This window comes from Cydia fagiglandana, chromosome 3 (assembly GCF_963556715.1).
Source record: "Cydia fagiglandana chromosome 3, ilCydFagi1.1, whole genome shotgun sequence".
In the NCBI taxonomy this organism is placed as follows: Eukaryota; Metazoa; Arthropoda; class Insecta; order Lepidoptera; family Tortricidae; genus Cydia; species Cydia fagiglandana.
This window is the reverse complement of record NC_085934.1, coordinates 21,993,840-22,018,725: the sequence shown is the minus strand read 5'-3', so window position 1 is coordinate 22,018,725 and position 24,886 is coordinate 21,993,840. Positions and strand designations below refer to the sequence as shown.

General features: G+C 37.9%; 2 protein-coding genes across 4 annotated transcripts in view; both read left to right on the top strand.

The window, feature by feature from the left end:
- The window catches only part of LOC134680354 (small ribosomal subunit protein mS31), a 395,354-nt gene that overhangs the window by 110,237 nt on the left and 260,231 nt on the right, over positions 1 to 24,886 (top strand). The gene's annotated exons all lie outside the window — the stretch shown is intronic.
- Positions 1 to 24,886, top strand: part of LOC134680341 (PRL-1 phosphatase) — a 38,393-nt gene that overhangs the window by 1,315 nt on the left and 12,192 nt on the right. The window contains exon 1 of one of the 3 annotated variants that reach the window (XM_063539458.1): positions 24,461 to 24,629. The exons of 1 other annotated variant lie outside the window; for it this stretch is intronic. The gene's annotated coding sequence lies outside the window, so the exon portion shown is untranslated. Of the gene's footprint in view, positions 1 to 24,460; positions 24,767 to 24,886 lie in introns of those variants that run through there. One more of the 3 variants, XM_063539460.1, reaches the window with a different exon arrangement.

The following is a 24,886-nucleotide window of genomic DNA, read 5'->3' as shown; positions in this document are numbered from 1 at the left end:
TATTGAACCGGTTCATAACACAACATTTCAAGAAAATTGTTTGAATATCTGGACATAGGAAAGCATTTTTGCCAAGTTGAAGTTGAGATCTTCGCTAACCCTTGGTCAATAACCAAGTGAACAACAAAATGTTATAGTATCTAACTCATCATCATAGGCCTTTTCGTCTATATCAGACGATTTATGGTGTAACACCGTTTTTGGTGGCTAAATAGACCGATGCGAGATCGACATGGTCTACCACAGGTCTGACAAGAGAAGTTTGCGGAAACCGGTACTGAGACACCTTGTCGTCGTCTTTGCCTCTTGTCAGCAAGTGCGGCGAACCAGGTCTCATCACAAAACTTGCGACCCTCCACAACACGTTTGCGCCATTCCGTCCGCTGCTCTGCGAGCTTCTCCCAGTCTTGGTGGTCTATATGGAAGGCAATCATGTCCCTCTTTGCGCAATCTTTAAAGCGAAGCAATGGCCTCCCAACGTTACGTTTTGCATTCGCAACCGCACCAAGAAGAACACGACGAGGTAGTCGAGAGGGTTCCATCCTGTGCACACAGTATCTAACTAAACATGCCCATATCCATCTACTTCTGTGACAAAGGAAAATGTTTGTCAACAAAAATTCCATTCCATATCAAATGTAGCCTTTTTTGGCTTGAACAACTGTTACGCAGTTATTTTTTAGCCACTGTGTATCTCTTCTTCCTCGCGTTATCCCGGCATTTCGCCACGGCTCATGAGAGCCTGGGGTCCGCTTGACAACTAATCCCATGATTTGACGTAGGCACTAGTTTTTACGAAAGCGACTGCCATCTGACCTTCCAACCCAGAGGGTAAACTAGGCCTTATTGAGATTAGTCTGGTTTCCTCACGATGTTTTCCTTCACCGAAAAGCGACTGGTAAATATCAAATGATATTTCGTACATAAGTTCCGAAAAACTCATTGGTACGAGCCGGGGTTTGAACCCGCGACCTCCAGATTGCAAGTCGCACGCTCTCACCGCTAGGCCACCAGCGCTTCCTCGCTCGCGCTTTTTAGCCACTGTGTATATGCACCTAATATACCTACCTATCAAATAAGGATTACTTTTTTGTGTAATTTTTTTAAGCTGTGAAAAGCTTAAAAAAATTACACAAAAAAGTAATCCTTATTTGATAGGTTTGCAATCTTTTGCTGTAGAACCATACAATTCGCATGTTGACTTACTTGAATTACTGGTAATATTAGAACTGATTTATAAATATGTAGGGCAGTTAATTAACATTCAGGCACCTTAATAATCATGATTTAGAAAATTTTACTTTAAAAATATTTTTTTAATTACATGCGCGTTGCTGATCGTGTATTTACAGTCAAAATAAAAATACGGGTGCATAAATCATGCAAAAATATGTCCCATAGCTCTTATGTCAGCGAATTAAGAACTATGGGACATATTTTTGAGTAAGTTGTCTACCACCCATATTTTTACACTTACTTTTCATTATTCAATCGACCGCAGTTTAGTTTTAATTCTCTTCGGTCTCAGTATGAGCTTAAATATTTCATCCCTTCCCAGACAAAAGCTTTTTTACCTTTTGCATTATATTGACCCTGAGTTACCTGGGCTTGAATGGCACGTACGGTCAATGACCCCCCGCCGTGACGTCAACACGCACATTTAATTGTAGCGTAATGGAAATTAACGCGTATCGTCCTTGTAATAGAGCTCTATTTTGAACAAGAGTGTTTTTTGTGAACTCATGCGTTGTGTCAGGAGTTTTGACTATGCCATCTATCCTTGTCGCGAGTTCGTTGGTATAAACAACCATACAGCAGAATGTTTAATGAAATAACATATTTCTTTGATGAATAGATACAATACTATTTTGCTTGAATACTTGTAAACAACAATTGTTATTAACGGGTAAATTGTATTGGGATAATTTCGGAAGCGGGAATGCCAAATATGTATCTATAAGCACTTCATACTTTAGCGTCACATACGCTACTTACTGCAATGCTTATGGCATCTTTCTTAGGATCGGATGGTATTCCACCTATCCAATTTCTTTGTCCAATGTGTACTGCGTCTTACATTTTGCTCATAAGAGCTTGTTGCTAGGCCTACATGAATAAAGTATATTTTGATTGATTGATTGCTCAATGAGAGAGTGAGACGCAATGGCAGACAAAGAAATTGCACAGGTGGAATACCACCCTTACTGTTGCTTGAGTGTTGCTACAATAGAAAGTGTTTTTAGTCTAGTAGAAAGTCATTTTTTTAAATTACCTCACTTCCAAAATCACCCCAATGCACAATAATATTTTTATCCCATCACCTTATAAAACAAAGTCCCCCGCAGTGTCTGAGTATGTCTGTTTGTTCGCGATAAACTCGAAAAGTACTGAACGGATTTTTATACGGTTTTTACCTATCGATAGAGTGATTCGAGGAAGGTTTGGGTATAAAATTTGTTAAGGTTTCATCCATGCGCTCGGTTAGTCATTAATATTTCGCTAGTTATTAATATTTCGCCCACAAACATTAGTTTATAATTGCAAACAGCTGTTGTTGAAAACCATTTCAAATAGCTTCAAACATTAAACAGCTTAGCAACTGGCTAACTAGTCGATGAATTACTAAACCGTTCCTAGTATCAAGCCTACATTTCTCACAACAGTAACCTAAGCTAGGCACGTGTAACGTAAAATGTTACCTTATCGCAGAACTAGCGGTTAGTATCATAGCGGAAGCAGTTATAAAGTTGACCCAAATTTTTTTTATTAAGCTATGAGCTTCATCACATATGTTCCTTGAGTAATTCTAAGCATTTCAAGCCTGGGAGGCAATAAGAAATGTGTGTCTACTCGGATTTGTAATGGATTCAAACTTTCAACCCCTTTTTAACCCTGTTAGGGGATGAATTTTACAAAACGCTGAAATTACTTTTCCTGTATTTTAATAATATCCCCAAATAAGGACTGTATCGTTTATTATAAATACAGATAAAACCTGGTCTAACTGTTGACGTGTGTATTATTTTGTATTACTATGTTCTTAAGGTATAATCTGGGGGTATTTTTAAGACATATCTGATATAAGAATGTTTTACATTTATTTTATTTTAGGGACTTTATGATGATTTTAATACCTTCTAGCAAATGTAATTCGGACAAGCCTATCGAGCTTAATTTGAGACTATTTCACCGATTCCTTAGTACGATTTAAAGAAACAAAAGGTTAATATGCTGCCAAAATATGCCATCTAAGTGTCCTTTTCATGATTGCTCAATTGAACATCCACAGAATAAATGTGGTGTATTTTATCTTTACATGAAAACGACTTTTTATGCAACATTTTGGATTCCCGTCAATTTCTGACGCCAGGGAAATGACGGAAACAGCTAAAAGAATCTACCGAAATCCAAAGCCTAACGGACATTCATGGCGTTGAACCATGGCTAGAACAGGTCGATAGAAACGCTCCATGATGGTTATATTGTATACCAAAGTCGGGGTTGTCGTAAGTAACATGCCATATTTTCAAAAAGGCCACCAAGCACAGATCCAAAACTTTTTTTCCAACTAAAAGAAATGATTAGACTATGCCCAGATGTTTCGCTTTACGAATCATATGTAATTGCTGTTTACATAGTACGATTTTTTTTGTGTAATACAGTGAAACCTGGTTAAGTGGGACCTGGATAAGTGAGAAACCTCTATAGCTGGGACTCATGGTGCGGTCCCGACACTTTAGCACTGAATTACCTCTGTTACTGAGAAAAAACGAACCTCTATAACTGGGATTCGTTATTGTGATTTTATAGTCACATTTACCTCTATAACTGAGACAGAGAGTGTATTTTACCTCTTTTACTGAGACTATATTTATAAGATTACATTTTCCTAATTGTTTTTTGGAATTTTATAGGGAATTGACTTCTGTATCTGAGATAACGTCAATCTATGACCTCTCTAACTTACTTAGACTTCATTGTCAATCCACAAATTCTTCAACTCTTAGTCAATCCACAAATTCCGCATTTGCCTAATTGTGTCTAAACAACTTCAAGTTTGATTTAGTTAATTTATGTAAGTAGTTAAAACTATCGAAACGAAAGCTGAAATGTTGATAAGTAACACGAAAAAATAAATTTTCATTTATTAAATTTCTAATACGCATTGAAATTCAAATTTAATTTATTAATTCAAAGAAATATTTAAACAGACTAAAAAAATATTTAGGGACAAGGATTATTTTACCTTATTTATTTTTAAAGATAATTACTAAATACCCTATTAACCACCTCTATAACTGAAATATACTCTATTCTCACCTCTATTAATGGAACCCTCTGTAAATGAGACAGAAATTTATTTGTACCTGGCTAACTGGGAGCCTGGGTATAAGGTATAAGTGGAAAACCTCTTTAAGTGAGACAAATTTGCTCGCCCCTTGAGATCTCACTTATCCAGGTTTCACTGTACAGTGAAACCTGCTTAAGTGGGACCTGGATAAGTGAGAAACCTCTATAGCTGGGACTCGTGGTGCGGTCCCGACACTTTAGCACTGAATTACCTCTGTTACTGAGAAAAAACGAACCTCTATAACTGGGATTCGTTGTTGTGATTTTATAGTCACATTTACCTCTATAAGTGAGACGGAGAGTGTATTTTACCTCTTTTACTGAGACTATATTTATAAGATTACATTTTCCTAATTATTTTTTTGAATTTTATAGGGAATTGACTTCTGTATCTGAGATAACGTCAATCTATGACCTCTCTAACTTGGACTTCATTGAACGATTTCCGTATTCTTACTAACTTTTAGTCTATCCACAAATTCCGCATTTGCCTAATTGTGTCTAAACAACTTCAAACTTTGATTTAGTTAATTTATCTAAGTAGCTAAAACTACCGAAACGAAAGCTGAAATTTTGATAAGTAACAAGAAGAATTAATTTTCATTTATTAAATTTCTAATACGCACTGAAGTCCGTATCAAATTTAATTTAATTTTGACATATCTATCCATTGGAGAATCATTCAAAATAAATTCAAAGAAATATTTAAACAGGCTTAAAACATATTTTGGGACAAGGATTATTTTACCTTATTTAGTTTTTAATATATTAATTACTAAATACCTTATTAACCACCTCTATAACTGAAATATACTCTATTTTCACCTCTATTAATGGAAACCTCTGTAAATGAGACAGAAATTTATCTGTACCTGGCTAACTGGGAGCCTGGGTAAGTGGAAAACCTCTTTAAGTGAGACAAATTTGCTCGTCCCTTGAGATCTCACTTATCCAGGTTTCACTGTACTTATCTTGTTCGCAAACCGTAAATTTTCTTGTAGTATTTGTCCGAAATCGTTGTAGTTACTCGGGAGGATTGGGTAAATATTGTCCAAACCATATGCTTTACGTGATCTCCCAGGACGAAATGTTACTTATTATTAAAGCACTAATTAAACTATATGTGTAATTTTTTAATAAAAACATAATACCAGAAAAAACGGCTAAGTAAAGTTGTATTTATAATAAACGATACAGTCCTTACAAAGATTCAAGTCCCGCGTTCGAAATTTTTTTTGATATCCATACAAACTTTCAACCCCTTTTTCACCACCTTAAGGGATGAATTTTCAAAAACGCTGAAATTAGTTTTCTTGTATTTTAATAATATATCGTTTTACGAAGTTTCAAATTCCTAGCTTAAAATAAAACTTGAACCCCATACAAACTTTCATCCCCTTTTTAACCCCCTTAGGGGTTGAATTTCTCAAAATCGCTTCTTATCTCTTGTACACTTTATAAATGTAATCTAGTGTGCAAATTTCAACTTTCTATCTTTTGTAGTTTCGGCTCCGCGTAGCAAAAATCTCCAACCAAATTTTTCACCTTTTTACGTTTTTCTTGTAAAATTACTATGAAACTGAAAAAAACAAATACCAGCAATGAATTCTACGTCTTTGGTTTATACGAAAATGATACCAAACTTGCCCTAGTACCCACCAGGATCAGAATAGATTTTTTTTAAAGATGACGGGTGGCGGCCGTCTTTGTACCCCACCCTCCCCCCCCACCCTAGGCTAGAAATGCTTAGAGTTACTCAAATATCAGATGTGATAAAGCTCATAGCTTAATAAAAAATTTTTGGGTCATGTATGGCAGCGTTACATAACTGATTCCAGTATCATCATAGTATTGATTCAAAATATAGTCTTTTCAAAAGTATTCCATTTCAAACAGCTTCAAATATTAATCATAGCAACTAGCTAGCACTTAGACTACTTAGAGCATTTAATAACTGGAGTCGCCTTTAAGAACTTTACTCCTCTGCCGAAAAACTTGCACAAATGTGCAAACTTTTGTATGGACTGACACTGACTGATACATTTGATGTCCCATCCCCCGCAAAAATCGGCAGACTGTTTCCAGCCATGACGTCTCCAGTTCCTAAATGCTCTAACCTTTAGCCGCCCAGAGGCCTATAAAACGTTCCCCGTTCCATTCTAATTTGAATCGTTATTTTGAGAAATCAAAATTGCATTTGTTTTGGCAAGTTTTGACGTGTGGGCTGCTAGAGGCTAAAAGCTAGCAGCTAGCGCAACTCGATGTACATAGGTATTTCTAAACCGTTCCTAGTATCCAAGCCTACAATTCTCGCAACAGTAGCCTAAGCTAGGCACGTGCAACGTAAAATGTTACCTTATCGCGGAACTAGCGTTTAGTTTCATGGAAACTAGTATTGTGGGATATGACGCCATTTAACTGATAGTCATATTGAATTGTAGGCCGTGAAATCTCATACTAATACAGAGTACAGACTGGTATTTAAAATGATGGCATTTTAAACTGTCCCGATGAAGTTGGTTCTTTTTTATGGTTCCGTACCCAAAGGGTAACAAAGGGAGATTACTAACACTCGTGAATACTGAAATTTTCACAGATGATGTATTTCTGTTGCCGTTATAACAACAAATACTAAAAACAAAACAAAATAAATATTTCAGTGGGGCTTCCATACAACAAACGCGACTTCTTTGCAGTTTTTTGCGTAATGGTACGGAATCCTTCGTGCGCGAGTCCGACTCCGCACTTAGCCGGTTTATTATTTACTAAAAGCTATTTAGAGTCTATTATATTCGTTGTCCTTTTAATAGGTAGTGGCAAGGGAGAGCGCTAATGGGTCCCCGACCCGGCCTTGATGGGCGGTTGACCTGCGCGGGCGACGGCCTATCTTTTACTTTGTCTCGTAGCGGTATTTGTAGTCCTTGTTAATTTTACATTTTTGACTAGCCTCCGCTTGATGCGACTTTGTCCGTAATCTCCGTATGAAAGTCCACTGAGAGAAAAATTAAAAAACAACCAGGAATTAAAAAACAGTTCTGTACTGGGGGAAAAAATGAAGTTTTAGTAATAATTATGGACGTTTCACTATTTCTGTAAAGTTTATTTATTTCTACAAACAGCTCAGTAATCCCAAATATAATTTCAACAAACAGATAATAGAAATTGCAAGAACTAATAGAAATTGCAAAAGTCAATTTGTTCCTATTAGTTAACTCTCCTTGTCCCCGGATTAAGTTTATTTTTGTAATTCTAAGTGTGTTTTTGTTGTACTTTTCTCTGTGTCCTTAATAACTTTGGGTTGAATTCTATAACATGAAAAACGCACGTTACAAAAATTTGAAGGTTCTAACGTTTAAGTATATGCGAGTGTGATATCGAGATAGGAATTGAATCTACGAAATTCTTTGTGTATCCTATAGCGTTACTTTATATTGAATTACTTTCGACTGATATATGATTCTTAACTATGACCTCTTTGTTTGACATAATTATTGAAAGTCATAATGTCAGATTATCATAGTCATAATTCTAAAACCGTTAACTTTTCAGAATTTTCGTAAGGTTATCCTATAGGTAGGTTAGGTTAGGTTTGTTTTATGGCAATCCTGAAAAGTTACGCGTTTCTGATAAAACCAAATAATGACTGAAAATGCAAATAATGACATAATGACTTAAAACTTTATGGGAAACAATAGAGATTCAATTCTAAGTCTATAATAAGTCAATCTCAAGTCTGACGAAGAAATCGTGGCGTATTTCCAATTCGCTAAAATGCTTTAACGCAAAGTTAGCAGTTATTTTAGGATTCCCGTTGTTATTTAAGAGCTTAACATTATCGTGACAGTAAAAATGTCTGCAATATCATCAAACCATGATTTACAGGTTTATGACTACGACTACGTACGGCGAAGGTCGAAGGTTTACGAGATTTTTGCCCCTTAATATTGATCAAACTTGAATATTTCTGAGTAAATATTTTAGTACGCATAAATCTAAGGCAAATATTTTCTCGCATACATTATGAAGACTTTGCTTTATTTGTGTAAGGTTTAGGTTTTGTTAGACTAGTATTGTTTTTAAAAACGTTTGTAAATATAAAAAAAAAACTTGAGTACCGTAAACACCCCAATAATCTCAATGTTAAGACCCAATATTCGACACCTTACTGTCAACTTTATTGCTATGCCATTTGTAATTGCAAATGTCGATTATTGGAGCTGTGTCGGGCATTGGAGCCTCTACGTTAGTTCATAAGATCATATATTACCTATGGACTTTCTAGTTAGTTCTCTCATACTTTAAAACCATTTCTGCATTTCTGTTTCTTCTAAAATTATAAACAAATAGCTTCGTCTGGAAAATAAGGAAAACGGTCAACATATCTGAAGACAACAACAACTAACCAAGACAAAAAATGCACGCACACTGCAGCAGTTTCCATTCTTATTAATACGAGAATACACGCAACGGCTGCGCAAGAAAAAATGGCGGCATATAAGTGTTTACATTTAAATGGCAACCCAATGATAGCCAAGCATAAAAACCTAAGGTCGTTGCTCCAGAATCCTGTCGGACTGGCCATCGTACAGTCACCAATAATATACACATCGAAGGCAGCAGAAATATGTGACACGATCAAGGCAGCAATAATATGTGACACGATCTTATTTGTAGAGCCATAAGAGCGTGTCACAAATTTTTGCGGCCTTCGAAGAGTAAATATATTTTTGCAGGTGACTGTACCAGTGACAATGAGCATCCGTGATTATCAACCTTATGCCGCGTGCCGTCGCAAAAAGTTTTAAATAATTGTCAATTAAACAATGAAGAGTGGCACTTGATGATGAAATGTATTAATCTCGTTTTAAAGTATGGGGTTTTCAGTTTCCGTGCTAAATCGGTTTGCGGAACACTTATTTGTTTATGATTTCATAAAATTATAATATTTTATGATTTCCGTCGGCATAAAAACCAAGGGTCGTTGCTCTTGCTCCAATTTAGAGTCCTATTTCGATGGGGTGATCGTACTAGATTTATCGATGATCAATAAAACTACATAGTTACCTTTTAGAAGCATAAGAAATCACCATTTGTCGCTTTTCGGTGAAGGAAAACATCATGAGGAAACCGGACTAATCCCAATAAGGCCTAGTTTACCCTCTGGGTTGGAAGGTCAGATGGCAGTCGCTTTCGTAAAAACGAGTGCCTACGCCAAATCGTGGGATCATGAGCCGTGGCGAAATGCCGGGATAAAGCGAGGAAGAAGGAGAGAAGAAATTACCATTTGATTCTATTTCTGATGAATTAAACCCTGCCACCGGCTCTGATATATACACGATCACGACCACTCTGAAAAGAGTGTGACGACAAAGAAGAAGAAATCTCATTGAGTGCTCGTTAGAATCGACTATGAAAGCTAACATTTTTGTCAAAAGCATATTTGTTTTGTACCATTTTATAGTATTCCCAGTCGTCCAGAATAAAAAAAAACCGGGCAAGTGCGAGTCGGACTCGCGCACGAAGGGTTCCGTACCATAATGAAAAAAAAAAAGCAAAAAGAAAACGGTCACCCATCCGAGTACTGACCACTCCCGACGTTGCTTAACTTTGGTCAAAAATCACGTTTGTTGTATGGGAGCCCCATTTAAATCTTTATTTTATTCTGTTTTTAAGTATTTGTTGTTATAGCGGCAACAGAAATACATCATCTGTGAAAATTTCAACTAGCTATCACGGTTCGTGAGATACAGCCTGGTGACAGACAGACGGACGGACGGACGGACGGACAGCGAAGTCTTAGTAATAGGGTCCTGTTTTACCCTTTGGGTACGGAACCCTAAAAAGAACGGTCTTTACTCCAGAAAAGCTCACACAGGCAATCTTAAGCTTTACTGATGATTGATGACATGAAAGATCTAACCTCGTTATTAAGTACTAATGTTGTTTACCGTTCGATTCTGAAATTTGTGTTTATTGTTCTACTACAGATTTTTATAGAATCCATATTTTTATTTTTAGGTCATAAATGCGGGCCATCGTACTCTGCCTTTATGTCGATGATTGATGAAAGATTTAACCTCGTTTTGAAGTGATATGGTGTTTACCGTTCGAGTATAATCCTTGAGTTTTTATGGTTTTACCGCATACATTTACATGATAGGGTATATTGGATTTTGAGAATTTTTAATCTTGTTTATTTTACATTGTTTTTCTTGTCAATCTAGGCCTTAGGTCCTTATAAATTATTTTTATAGTCAACGTACCTACTGCGAAATGTGATAATTATGTTGTTGCCAAAACAAAACTGCTATCCTCCTGAGCCCCTTCTTTGATTGAGTAACTAAAGGGTACCAAATTCAAAACCAAAACATATGGGTCTCAGAAGCAGGTGGTTTATGTCCAGGTTTTCATATTCTAGCAGTTACAAATTCTATACGTACTTATTTATAGTGGGTATATATCAGGGGTCGGCAAACGTCTTTCTGCGCGTCCTCAGTCACCTGGACAAATTAAGATTGGCGTGACCTTTGAACTCTGACCCTGATTATTTCTACTAACGTTGGTTCTTAGAAGTTTTGCGACCCCTAATATAGATGATTTATCGTGGTTTATATGTAATGTAACCTAGTTTTCGAGTGCTATCACCCTGGCTCTAAGTTTTCCCGTTGGCACGTTCTAATCGTTGTTATTGAGTATTATTTATGGTTTTTGCCGACGTTTTCGTGCCGTATTAGTAAACGTTGTGTAGGCATTGGTTTTAGAATGCTAGAATCCTTTTATGTTGTATAGTACCTAATGTATGTTGTGTAGAATTACTAATACTAACGGAAAACGTAATATAATTGACACATAAGTTTGTTTTGTTTGTGTTGTTCTAGATTCTATAACATAAAAACGCCTTTGTGTCCCTTTACGAATCATCTTTTTCTAAGGTGACTGCTAAGGTAGACAAAATTGTTCGAGTAGGTATCATTGAAAAATGCTAGTCTTTTCAGAAAGAGAAGTCGTGGAATGTATTGGGCACCATACATTCCACGAATCTTCTCTTTCCGCATTGACTACCGTCAACATTGTAATATTTGTAATCCGAAGATCAGCTGGAAGAGATCCCTTACATTCCATACAGGGATAAGTTCGCCTTTGTACCTTTATTTCTGTTAATATTATGTAAACCTGTGTAGTGTGCAATAAAGTGATTACTACTACTACTACTACTATCAGCTATTTCGATCTCTTCCACTCTTTCATTATTCGAGTGATATAGATCTTGACGAAGATGCATCTTCGCTCATCCTCGAAACTGTTGAGTACTGACCTTAAGTAAACCTTATTCCAACTACATAAGGCCTATTAATTGTTAGTTAAATATGTACTTGATCAAAATGGGTCATAGAAAACAAATCGCAGTACACCAATAGGTCGCGTCCCGTCTATTTGCGGGTTGCCATGCGACGGGTATTCTAGTCCACTGCAGGTAAAGGGGGTCAGAACATTCTCGATGCTTCCATAGTCGAATACATGCAACCACTATGTCTTGGTCTTTTATATAGGTACATTTGTCACAGATTGGCTTTAGCGTTTGGAACTGTCTCTTCTAACTTCTTTGTCGTTTCACTCTTGACTTGAGAGAGTGGTTTGGTCGTCATCGGATGGTGACGAGCTTCACTACACGCCGCTATTCTTCTCTGTTGGCCGCCTTCCTGGCACATTAGCGTGCCACGAAAGCCACAAACAAAACCGATGAGATGGACGGACCCGGTCCGTCCATCTCATTGGATTTGTTTGTGGCCTGGTCCCATACACTCTTCCATGAACTGTGGTTCATCCACCAGCCAGCTCTGTATGTGTTTGGAATTGGATCGGTCCTGAGAATCCGGGTCATTGCATGCTTAGTCGCAAAATTGTACTGGCCATGACATGGATGATACATTGTGTATAAAGGAGAAATGGTCAAATTTGTCACGGGAATCAAATGGAACGGGAATTGTACGTATCGGCCTACTCCTACTATCGACTAGAGACTTGTTCCACATGGGTATGTGGAACAGGTCTCTAGTAGGTACTAAAGGTCAGGAATTTGCATCAGCAACTTGTATATTCGCGTGCACACCTAGAATTCTATGCAACATAACGGCGTGTACTCCAAGGAATTGTTCAGATTAATCCCTGCCGCTTCTTTCTGCCGTCTAAGAATTGCCAGCTAATAAGCTACTTTGAAATATTCAGCTTATAATGTCGTATCGTATATAAATCTACTAACTGTAGTCAAACCGTTCGATACTCGATATAAATAGAATCACAATGCCCCATTTATGTAGGTTCTAGAACGTTTCTGAGTCACGCCCACTCGTTTAGCAAGGATTGCACCACGTTGCATTTGTTGCAAATTCAATGTGGTGCAACATTCTGGAAATGTAAATGTCTAGTTATCCTATGGCATTAGGAATAATTCTACAGAACTTAAGATGGTATTTTCTTAAAGGTTCCAAGGTCGTATCGGTCCGAAAAAACCGCGGGCGACAGTTCATCTGACCTAAATGTCTAACCTTTTGGGCGTTGGCGGTTCACATCCTTACTTCTATGGTACCAGAGGTGTGTTACTAAATGTATTTGGCCACTTTGGGCCATCACTATTTGACAATATGAAATCGCAATTGGTGACGCAAACTCATTTGGTTGACGTCTGTTACCGACGCCCGGTAACACAATACTTATTTTAGCGTATTTAATTATTTATAATATATTTTTCATCAATTTCAGTAACAAGCCACTATTTTTTCATTTAGACATGTTTATTTACATACTGCCATGACAACGTCAAATATAATTTTATACATAGGTAAGGCATGTAAAAAGGTAAGTAATGTAGGTTTTGAAAAGGAGTCCGCAACATATTCCCCCGGGAATGCGCGACTAAGCGCATTCAACACCAGTCGGAAGGCGGACAATCTTCACAGCGGGGCGCCGCAGCACTCCCCCGGCAGTGCGGACGTCGGCGACCCGTACACGACATTTACTGTCCTCCACCTGTGAAAACTCTAATTATTGTGCCTTCCTGGCGTAAGCAGTGGACGATCGGCTCAGTATTTCCGTAGTTAGCTAGATCGGGATGACGCAGTAGGGTAAGTAACTTCATATATAGATGTCTGCTTTTAAACATAATAGGGTGGGTGAGATTCTGATTCACTTCGCTTACGACTCTGGCTCTTTTCCGCAAATAATTACGTAATCGGCTGTCCTTATCCCATGGCCTAGGTAAGTTGTCCATGGTATTCTTGTATTTTTGGCCGTTCGTCGACTCTCTGACCATTTTCCCTAATGATAGCAAAGTCTTTGCAGAATAGGAAAAGTTCTTAGGCATCACAGGACTGTCTTCTCTTTGTAGAAGTCCTACTTCCGATCTCTTGCCATCTTCTACTCTCCTTTCCGTCATTTGTAAGATATCGATGGCTGTTTCATCCTCTCGTTTCACCTTTAACTTATTCTTTGTCACTTCGAGAGAGTCAGCATGTTCCACATAGTGTACTTTGGGCTGATTTGAAGCATAGCAGGGTTCGGGCTCTGGTTCATATTCGCTATCTTCAAATATAGCGTAACGTGTTATGTGTGACTGCCCCGGTTTAATAGTCATGCTTGATGTCTCGTGTAGCCAGTACTTTGACATATTTTGGGCTTCCTTCTTCAAGAAGTCTGACAGCTTGACAAGTTCAGGTTCGTCGTCATGCTCATGTTCTAGAGCGAAGGAAAGCCAGCGTGTCTTTAGGTGGGGCATTTTCTGTTTCAGGGTTCGTAAAAGCTTTATGTTGTGTAGATGTTTGGGCTTATTAAGGGCTCTGATGGTTGACACGCAATTACGAACCTTGCAGGCGAACTTGCTGAGCAGTTCTGTATTGTCGACGAGCTTGGGTAAGTCTCTGAGCGCCTGTAATTCTTCTTGGAGTATCAGTTCCGGCAAGCCAAATCGCAGTTCTAAGGCTTCCATGATCTCGGTGACAGAGACATGTGTGTCTAAAAGGACAGCGACAGTGATGCGCGCTTCTCCTTTTAAACAACGTCGAAGTTTGGAGATAAGTTCGTTTTCAGTCGATAAGGCTCTGATATCTGCAACGGCAGCTTTAAATGAGAGCCATTCGTTGATGTTTCCGTTGTAGTAGGGCAAATCTTTTGGATCAGACGGACCACGCAGATTTGCTATCTCTCCTAGCTTGGGATCAGTATGGAGACGTTCATCATCATCTGAGACATTTGGCAGTTCACTCTCACTCAGGACTGGGTCGATGTTCTGCTCGGGTTCCACATGGTTCGCTGGTTCATGGTGACGGGCTGGTTTGTCTTGTTCGGTCGTGTGTAGTTCTGTTGTCAGCGACTTCTGGACGTGGCTTCGACTAGTTCGGCTTGATCGAGATTGATAGCTTCGACTAGCGTCTAGGCGCGCTAAGGTAACTTCTAGTTCCTTTTGAATGATGGTTTGTTCTAAGTTTAGCTTCAGTTCAGCTAGTCGTTTCGCAGCCGCTAGTTCAGCCTCCTTTTTTCTTACAAGTAAGCTACTACTGTTAGATCGGATGGTTCGGTTTCGTTCTGATTTATTGTAGCTGACAGTACTTGCCTTTGATCGTACTTCATCAGATTTTTCTTTAACAGGGGTTGACGTGATCGGTTCCTTCGTATTTTCAGACGTACCCGGTTTCGGTTCTGGTTCTGGGTTCTTAGCGCGGCTCCTCGTAACTCGCCCCGACATTGTTCAGTTCGGTTCGGTTCAATATGTAGGGGAGTCAACGGCGGCGCGGCGCTGGATCGTGCGGTTCGAAGGACCACTATGTTACCGACGCCCGGTAACACAATACTTACTTTAGCGTATTTAATTATTTATAATATATTTTTCATCAATTTCAGTAACAAGCCACTATTTTTTCATTTAGACATGTTTATTTACATACTGCCATGACAACGTCAAATATAATTTTATACATAGGTAAGGCATGTAAAAAGGTAAGTAATGTAGGTTTTGAAAAGGAGTCCGCAACAACGTCTATCTAATTAAAGATGATATAAATTTGTCTACGCTGTCTATTCTTAGCTCCCGTATGACCTAAAAGTCTAGCCTTTGGGTGACAGTGCGCGTGATGTCATGCGCAGTACGTCACGGCTGTGACGTCACCAGAGTAGGGTTGTATGGAGTAGTCGATTTGCAAAATGTGTATGAAAAAAACAAATCATCAGAGGTCAGAAAGGGTGCGCTATTTGCCTTATAATATAGGTACTCAACTCGACGTAAGGCATGTCAAATTATAAGGTCAATAGCTCATCCTATCCAAACTCCAAACCCTGCAAATCATACATTTAAGCTAAAAGAGCAACGCTAAATCATATATTTGATAAGTAGAAACTGCTTAAGATGTAAAATGCGACTTTTGATAAGAATGACAGCAGGAGGCAATTTTTATTTGTATGTGCCATAGTGTTAGTTTCCGACGTTCGCACCAAGTTAAAACTATTGTCAAAACGTGTAGTATCTAGAGGTTGTCAAGCTTAGTAGACAACAATATGTACATTCATTCGTATGACATGTTGCCGCATATGTTCCAAGTTCGGTGGTGATCAGATGTAGTACTATTAGTTCTGTGGTCACAGCCCCACCCCTAAGATAGTCTACTGTCATCGCCTCTAAGCTGTGTCGTGACTCATCTCCGTGAACCTGGTGCCTGAGTATCGATTCTCCTGACCTAATTGAATTTGGCCCCACGGTAAATATTTTTAGAACTGGAGCGTGTGAAACAGCAGCTGTCACTAAGCTTACATGTAGATTTAAGTAGTTATTATAGTTTAAATGTAGACAAATTTTTACACACTCTTCTAATATTATAAATACGAAAGTAATTCTGTTTGTAGCTTCTTCACGCTTAAACCGCTGAATCGATAAAAGAAAAAATGTATGGAGACGGTGTGAGTCCGTTACTGGGGAAGGTATAACACGGCATATGTCCGCGTAGAATGATTTCCTTAATGAAAACTATCCTATGGCATTAATCGGGACACTTCTCTCCTATCTTCATACCAGATTTCAATTTAATTGGTTCAGGGGTTTTTGCGTGAAGAACTTGAGTGAACTTGAGTTACTTTCCCAATTATAGTATTCGATATGACACTTCTCAAAAAATTTTTAGTTTTTGTACCTGAATGACTTGAAATAAAGCACCAGATAATTATTAGAAAAACATAGATAGCACTTATTTTTAAACATAATTTATATTTAATAAATCGGATGGAAGTATAAAAAGTAGGTGAGTTGACTGTGACGTCACTACACAAGTTTTCATATAAATTCCATATTAAAAAAACCGTTTTGACAGTTCTAAAAAAGAAGCTGATTTCACTAGTAGGAAAGTAGCCAATCTTATACTATAGCTTTACTAATAACATTTAATTTTAAAGCGTATTGGCGCTAGTTGTAATGCTGTAAAATTATCGCTGAATAAATAACCAATATCCTCTTTTTATTAAGCTATTTATTAGATAATGGTAGTCAATTTTACACATTATCCACTACTAAACTGCAAAACGTAATTCAAGACCAAAAAAAGTAAGAAATGTTGCCACTTTTTTACTATCGCGTCTTGTAGTTGTACAAATAAGTAAATAATAGTACTTATTTAAATAGTAGGAGTAAAATTACTAATGAATAAATTATCTTAGCGTGATTATTTATCAAAAGGAAATTATAATTTTACAAACAAATTATTGCAGTGGCAACATTGTCTTACTTTTTTTGGCCTTGAATTACGTTTTGCAGTATATTTGATACCGACTGTACTATACTAAGTACTAAAGTGTTCGTGTCGCTCGGCTTAATGGCTCGACTTCGCTCGTAATTAGAATTGGATCTCGTCGAGATGGCGCTTGGAAACGCATTTAAGCCTGTCCCAATCTCGAGGCGAGAAGACGTAGACGTATCTCGATATTGTATAGACTTATCACTCGAAATTACCATTCTATCTCTCTAGCTACTAGGTTGTATCCACCCACTGCTGAGTTTATGCCTCCTTTACAGCATTCTCCTCGGTCCTGTGCTAATCTCATCTAGTGCTTGTTGTTCAGCGTATAATATTATATGTATATATGGTCTGACTGAACTAGTCAATGATGTGGATCTTTTTGGCCACCTTAGTTTCTTTTTGGGGTACGTTCATTTGAACATTCTTCAAATGCCACGATTTTTAATTCACCGCCACGTGGTCTATCTACAGATGTAAGCATATTTATCTTCCATCATCTTTTTCACGGAAACGTACGAACGTGTCTTGCTATTTCAGACAGTCCCGGTACAAACAATACTGAGGTTGACTGAAGTAGCATGACAAATGGATACATAGCAGAATGTTCAAGTTGCAAAATGAGCACTAGTGCAAATCGCAGAAGGTGCAGGTCTCGAAATGCATATCGTAAAACAAATACGTATGTTTCCGAGAAAATACGATTGGAAAACAATTATGCACTACATCTGTAAGTCATCGATTACGTAAAGAGAAGTAGGACGCAGAGAAATGTCGTCTCACTGGAATCCGGAGTAGGTAACCTAACTTAGGAAAAAAGTAAATTGGCGAAATGTTTCGTATAACGTGTCTTTCACAGTAGTATTGGTCGTTGCAGGAGTGAAAGAGATGAGATAAACCTTATTGATCGGAAATCTTTAATAAAACCGTAAATGCATTTACTTAAAACACTACATTTGCATATTTGTTAATGGTCTGATATTTAAACAAGTATAATAATAAGTATAATTGGTCACACCAATTTGTCAGTCAGTAAGAACCAGAAAAACTATACTCATCCTTTTCTTTTGGGTGCTAGTACTAATGTAAGACAAGGATAGTATGATTCTCTCTGTCTATCATTGATATGAAACAGTCCTTTGGCAAACTGTAGCATTCATACCTTAGTATTTGAATATCTACTTTGTAGGAGATAACTGCATAATACAACTATTTTGAATACTCGTATCCTAATACTCAGGTTCTGCAATGACCAGGTTGTTTGTATCTACATTTTCTCTTAAAATGGTGGCGATTTAGAAACAATAAATTCAAATAGATGTCATATACACACACATGAAAAAGTGTTACAGTATGACAGTTTAATACTAAATACTTATGTGTAAAAGCTGATGGAAAATGCAACAAACACAAAAATGTAAGTTTATCAAATTTACTATTTGTGTTCATCAAATAAGTTACATATACATTATTTAGTCAAAGCGCAATGCGGTCACTTAGAGATAACAGTCCCTTTGATATCGTATGATAACATTGATAACGCTTATCTTTCCACGATAATCAATCTTAACGACGTAGCAATCCTAATACACAAAGGTATTTTAATTACATTATAATTGATCCACGCTTATTGTCACAATTAGCGTAACAGCCAATTATCGAGTGTTATTTTCCGGTCATTATATACCGCGTTTTCCGATTAGAATAAAAAGAAAAGAACACTTGTAAGAATAAAAGAATAATAAAAAATTCTTCTTCTTCTTAAGTGACATACGAAAGTTTTCCGAGTTGACTTAGTTCCTCGCCCACATATTTTAGACTATAAAGATTGAATCTACTACAACATGTGATCAGTGATCACACTATCAAACCAATTAATCTCAAATCCAACTGACAGGCATTCCTAATTCCCAAGAACTTGAACTCCAAGCTGTAATTTTAGTGGCAGACACTCGGGCGGGCTAGGGCGAGTCGATGACCGAGTATTGATCCCGGCGAAGTGGGTCGCGAGTCGACCCGTTTCCCGCTGCATTACCCCATGGGGTGCACCCACATGTAGGTTTACCCGGTAAAAGTTGGGAAAATACGAAAATTCCCGATTTTTCGTACGAAACTCCTGTGCAATACCAGGAACAGATATTTTTTTGTATGATTGTAAACTTTGGTAACGATTGCACTGTTCCATGAAAGTCATGAAACAACCTGGGAGGTACGGCTTTATGAGAAATAAAATATATTGAAGTTCACCAGAAATTAGTCGTCAAAACTTGCAAGGATGATGAAACCCGCGCAATTGCCTACAGTTTTTCACATGGCAGGTAAACATACGCCTAGTAACCCTGCTTAGGGGAGGCTAGGGTGGCAATGCAGGAAACACTGCATCTTGCGATCCTTCCGAGATGCATTTGCACAGCTTGACTTATTGCGAAGCGCTGCTAGGATGCCGATATTGGATTGTTGCTTTTCAATGCCAACATCCGACACATCTGAACGGTTTTCTTTGGATTTCCAAGTTAGTTTCCGTCGACAGTTTTATTTTCTAAGGATTTTTCTGTTGAAATGCACCGTTAGAATTTCTATCCTCGTACTTATCTTGTTTGTTTATGTAAAAGGAGAATGGAATTTGATATCTAAAAAAAGAGGTGTAATCTAACGTTTGCTCCAGAATTTGATTAATGGATCATGTTAAGATCCGCTTCGACACAATTATATTTATACAGGTAGTGGCGCTATTAAAAAGTACAATAGATAAACGCCGGTTTGCGTGTTTTTACAAGAAACTACTAGCCATTAGCTGCAAACGCTTAATCGTTCCATTAGACTCGTTCCAACGAGTAAACAAGACGGAAGAAAACGGCCACGACTGCTGGGACATCAAACGTCTCTTTACGATGTTTATCCTGGATACTAATTCCGTCAACCTTCGTCCCAATCGACCTATTCAAATAAACTTAGTCGTCAGTCATGCGATTCGTGAGTAAATACCGCTATATTGCTGTCCTAAGTCAAAAAGCCATATGTCATTCCGAGACTCGTGAAGATACGACTTCTTCGCTGAGCAACGTACCTATATTTTACTGTCACCCGTAACCGGCACTGCCGATCAATTTAGCATCTATAAATAACCTTACCTGAACGTTATTTGCAAAAAGTTCTAGAACGATTAAACGAATCTGCCCCCTAACCATAAAGTTGGAAGATCTGTAGATAACAAAGTTTGCGAAACTGGAAGGAAATATTTTGTTAAAAGAATTTTTTGAATAATTCATGTTGGGGTAATGAGTTTCGGTACCGAGGGCGAGGCTTGCACGGTCTCATTTCCATGAATAAACTTCGGGAATGCTAGTGGGTTGCACCGCGATTGGTTGACTGGGTTGTGTAAATGTCTACATACCCGGTACGTATTTGCGTTGTGAAAGTTGATTTGCACTAAGCGCTCCCCACCCTCGATGCAAAATTGTATCTTGCACGTTTCTCTTTTGAACCTAACCTTACCTAACCGGGACTGTTTGTCCTTTTCCTTCTATGATTTTAACTGACAGACTGGATCTGATTGTAAAACTTACCTACATGTAAAATTGTGTATTTTACCTATTGCTTTCCATATTACTTCTCATTTGTCATAAGATATGTCTATTATGTTTAAACTGTTAAGGTTTCCTGTACTTAAAAACTCCAACATAAAAAAAATCTAAATCTTACCCGTCTTATAATCATTTTCGCTTTATCTGGATTTAAAGTGCTTTATCGCACTGCGGAACGAATTTTCTATATAAGATTGTCCACGAGGAAACGATAACATTCGTAATGTCAATGATAAAAACTCCGTTGCTATGTCATGGGACTGATGTGTTGACCTTCGGCAGCGACTATTAGAATCGAGACAATGCCGGACGTATTTATCATTAGTATTGATTGTTTGTAGAGGTTTTCTATTGGCATTGTTTCTGCTCTGAGATCTCAATAGGAATAACCATACGCAACCTAGGCCTTCAAGAGCAAGGTTCTTTGATGTGCTTTGTTATGTTTTCATTAAGTAGAAGATTTCTATTTGCTAATGAGTTCTTACTCAATAATAATTACTATTAAAGTCAGAGTCCTTGCGTAACGTAATTCTAGATCTTTCTCGGGCAAGAGCAACGTGCAAATTAATTTTATATATTGGCATTATGGTTTGTTGTAGTTTTGTATTTGATACTGAACATAAACCTTGAAAAGAATAATGCAAAGCCACATTTGCGTAAAGCAACGCCAGATCTTTGAAGGACAAGGTTATTTAGAATACATTGCAGTCTTATTTATTTCATTTAATTGCTTGTAAAAAGTCTTTTTAAATGTTGCTGGTTTTTCTATAATACCAAAAGCAATAATTCATAGCCAAACACAGTACCTTGCGTAGCACCACTACAGATCTTCAAGGCCAACTTCCTTACTTACTTTGCAGAATTATTTCAACTTGGAAACCATTTAACGTCAACTCCATCAAACTCACGCGTACCCGTCACGTTGTATCAAGGTTCCTCAAAGTTTCCCGAGCCAATGGAGTTTCACATGATCACGTTGCCCAGAATCGGAAAACAATACTGGAACGATTGAAATGCAAGCTACGTTCGTTTCACTGGCACGTGTTTAAAACACGTGAATGTGAACCCGGGTTCAGGACACGCTGTACCCACGCAGTTTAAAAATAACTTGCCCTTCAAGTAAGGATATACAAAGTACAACCTGGAAGCTCTATAAGTATTCCTGTATGAAAGAATTTCTCCTATCTTTATTTTGACCTATTTGCGGCGCTTGATTTATTCCTTTGTATTCAAATTTCCGTTTGCTTTATTGGGTAATGATACCGTTAACTGTATCGCGTCAATAACAGCCCACTAGAGACTAAGTGGCCACTTTGCCTCGTTGAGAGCTTGAAGAGGTCTTGTTTAAAAACTCTCTCACTTTTTGCTATCTTTGAGAAACCATCAAGTAACAAAAAGCAAATTACATTGAAGTCTGTTTATTGTTCATTTAATTGGGCTCATATTTCCCGAACCTTGAAACTGGAGACAGTAAAGGCAATGTGGCCTTTTCCGTAACCTTGCTCGTAACTTTTTGTCCCTGGGAAAAATTGCATTTGCCACTTACACGTGTGCCCCTCACCTTTGTTCTTGGGTGGTCCAAATGATGACGTCTGCATTATATTGCGCATTAGACCACAGACGTGTGCACGCTATCACGCGTGATTGTTAGTTGAAATCATTATCCCTCTTGTAAACTGAGTACATCGCTCATTAACTGCGTCGTTTAATCTCAACTAAGCGATAAGCTGTGACTTATCTTTCATATCCCAAGACATTTTAATTAAATTGGACTGCGCATATATTTACAGTGTTTTTTATAGTATTACATTTTAATCTTTTAATAATCAATGAATTTTATTATTTATTATCAAATGCTAAGTTTAATTTAATTGTAATGTCTAGTCAAGAATCTTTATGTTATACTTATACCTAATTTTTTAAATATATTTTAATTTTATCTTAAATGTATACCTATGGATCGATGTTGTCTGGAATAAATGATTTATTATTATTTCTGTTATAAATCTAAGTGGGAAACAGACGAAAGCGAAATTAAATCTGCACTTTCAATCTGCTAACGTAATGGAAAATTTCCGTAGGAGTTTCTAGAGCATTTAATTGGAACCCGAGCGGAAAATTAGCCCATATACAGAGTGGGCGGATCTAAATTTATCCTTTATTGCTATGGACAAATACGTGGGCTTCTGCATAAAGGGGAAAGCCTGCTTCCGCTATAAGACCATAAAGCGCCATTCGCTTGTTCGTGTCGTGAATTTCATAAACGAGTGCCTCGAAGAAACATTTTTTTTGTATGCGTTTCGTTATGAGCTCGTCTCGTGTTTTAAAAGGCTGTCTTTAACGTTGCTTTCTTCAATCTCTTTGAAAGGCCTCCCTGTACTCATTTGTATTGAATCTAAATATACTTGCGAAGGCGCTGAAGTGTATTCTTTGCAATCTATCCATTACTGATCCCTTTCAGAACATTATTTCCATTATCTTGAAATAGTTTTCTGTTATGTCGGTGTCTGGTCTGGACGGATTTTCATTCGTATTATAAATCTGCCAAGATATAAAATCTACTTGTCTATAGCTAGAGTAATAAAATCATGATCGTATAATGTTGTGATAAGTTGATGTAGCTGAAGTCATAATGCGACGATGTCGCTTATTAACACTGCGGACAATTTGGCAGTAACGTTAAATGTGTTAATTAGAGAAGCTGAAATAACTTCAGTAATTACGGCACTGAGCGTTTTATAGTTGTCGCTTTGGCAAATTTATTCTGGTATTTTTAGAATGTGACCAAGACAAGCTAAATACATCGCTCACTTCATCACCGGTCATTTATTTAATTTTTCAAAATGTATTTTAACGAATACGGTGTGTAGTTTTTTAACATGTCAGTGAACTCTCAATAACGTCAACATTAAAAATAAAACCGCAAACAATAGTACTAATTAGTACTCGTAGCAGCAGCATTTTTGAACTCGATGCCAAATATTGTTTCAATTAAGTATGAAACTCAAGTCTGTTTAATAATACGTTATTTGAATACGTGATCAAGTTTAATATTAACCCAATCGTCCTTTTGAAACCCAACGCCAAGTTTCAGACTGGGTTCAATAAATTTACTCTGAAGCCAGACGGTGTCACTGTCACCTGACCAGTCAAAACTTGAATCACAATGCCTTTATAGCAGTTTAGTCTTCAGAAAAGCATTATAATGTTTAGTCGCTGGGTCTGTCAACAGCGATGCGTATTGAATTGCGTGTCGCCAACTGTATTGATATGATACGCATTCAGTTCATTCCTTATCGGTTTGCGATCAGGAATTGTCGGACTCTGTTGTTTGGTGCTGGTTCATTCTGAAGGTCTTAGGTACGTATAACCTATTAACGTTAATATTTGCTTAAGGATTTCAGAAAATTCTCGTGATTGAAGAGTTCTTTTTATGCTTACTTTTCATCAGCTTTTGCTTAATTTCATTTCGAAGGTGACCGGTCATTCTGTTTTTTGGTTGAACTTTATTCTCTCTGCGTAGTTACGGCTCTTAATAAAATTTGCTTCGTTTTATTCGCGGAATATTAATTGATTCTCATTCTGACCTAGAAGCGTTCTAATGACATTGGAAGAATCAAAATCTTCGTAACGAACTTGCGAAAAGTTTCTCCCATTTTTAATAGCGGTCCGCGTGCGGTGCCGGTGTCGGCTCGGGCTCGTCGGGCGGCTGACGCCAACGCCCCCGCGTGACGTCGCGTCGTGGGGCGCCGGCGGCGCGGCCGCTCGGCGGCAGTCTGTGCACAGCCGCCGCCCGCACGTCACCGCTGCGATGTGAACGCCTAACCTCGCCAACTGTCTAAAACGACAGCTTCTGTTGCGTGTGCTAAGTTCCCCCATTAACTATTTTGTGTTCCGATAACTGTTAAACGAGCGCCAGATACATGTAAGTGGTGTTATTTGTGTCATCGTTTGCGTGGCCCGTTTTGCTGACACGATTTCGGCGCGCCGAATTCTTACTGTGCCGTGTGGTGACTAAAGTGTCGAGTGTTTCTGCTGGATATGGTCAAAATAGGTGGTCAGGTAATTTTGAGGATGTTTTAGTTTCCTCACTTGTTTTTAGTGCAAGTTTTTCTTAGTTTGCGTCATCGTTCAGTTTAGTTCGCTTTTCTGAAAGCAACAGGTGTTAGCTTTTAAAATATC